Source organism: Equus przewalskii, chromosome 8 (assembly GCF_037783145.1).
Source record: "Equus przewalskii isolate Varuska chromosome 8, EquPr2, whole genome shotgun sequence".
In the NCBI taxonomy this organism is placed as follows: domain Eukaryota; kingdom Metazoa; phylum Chordata; class Mammalia; order Perissodactyla; family Equidae; genus Equus; species Equus przewalskii.
Genome location: NC_091838.1, coordinates 39,292,734 through 39,294,041, shown reverse-complemented (window position 1 = coordinate 39,294,041; position 1,308 = coordinate 39,292,734).

Below are 1,308 nucleotides of genomic sequence, written 5' to 3'. Positions count from 1 at the left end.
AATAGTTCCCTTATAAGTAGTTCTTGAAAACACCTCTGTGATGGTTTTATGCGAGTGGATACATTGGACAAATGGGAAATGCTTTGTAGTTTATATGAAAAATATGAGCAAAATCCAGAGACTTCTAGATAGAGGACACCATATTCTTTTTAAGAAGTGTTAATGATGTATTTAATAATACCCTAAAATAAATGTGTTTGCCGTGAAAGAAGGTGCAACTATTTCTCTGGAATGGGTGGGGAGGGAATGAGCAAAGGGATGCTGTTCCGTATGGGTGTCTAACTCCAAGGTGAATAAATAAAGTTGTGTTTGCTCAAACCTGTCCCTGGTCAGTCTGTTCTCAGTCATCCTGGGGAAACTGAGTCAGGTGAATACAGAAAATCTTTTTCCCATGCCACCTCTCCATATAAGCGGGGATGTAGGACCAAGGTAATTTGGTAATTTTCTCTTGGAATTTTCAGGTTCAGATAACATTTGTTGGAAACACTTCATGATTGTGCATGGGGAGTCAATGAGAACTCCTTAAGAGTAAGACAATACAGTTGTCTGTTTTACTGTAATAAAAACATTTTAAAGGAGAGAAAACTTCTGATGGGTAAAAGAAAGACTATCTGCTTTTAGTTCTTAATGCTAATGTTCTTGTGTTGCAGTTCTGTATTGCACTGTCAAGAAAGAGAAATTGCATAGTGGGAATATGAGACAGTGGGGAGAACAGGGCTTCCCGGATGCCATGGCAGTACCCACATAAATCAGTGGCAACCAGAGCCCTTTTCAGTACTAAGGCAGGGCCAAGTACCCAGTTAGCACTCAATAAATATTCATTGTAAAGACAACTGTGAATCTGCAGCTAGAATAACGTGGTGCCAGTTTTTTCAGAGGTGAACAAATTGGCTGGAAGAACAGAAAGAACAAGAGAAATGATTTAACCAGCTAGAGGAGCGGTTCAAAAAGGGAAGATTAAACCGTATACAGTTGATCGGATCGTGATAAGAGGCAGCGTGACCACTGTTTACAAATATCAAGAGGACGTAAATGCCAAAGAGGTGAGGGAACCAACTGTTCAGTATGTGACAGGTTGACTATGGTTATTGGCAATAAACAGTTAATTGTCACAGTTCTCTTAATATATGAGTAGGATGCCACCAGCAAGGACGCCACTAGCAAGGCATTAGAAAATACTTTAGGATTTCAGACATATAACAGCTCAAAGTAGAAACTAGTGTAGTTGAGGCCTCGTGGTCTCTATTCTGACCGCGTAAGGCTCTTTTAGATTCTGGTTTCCATCTCTGCTCGCTCTGCTCACTGCCC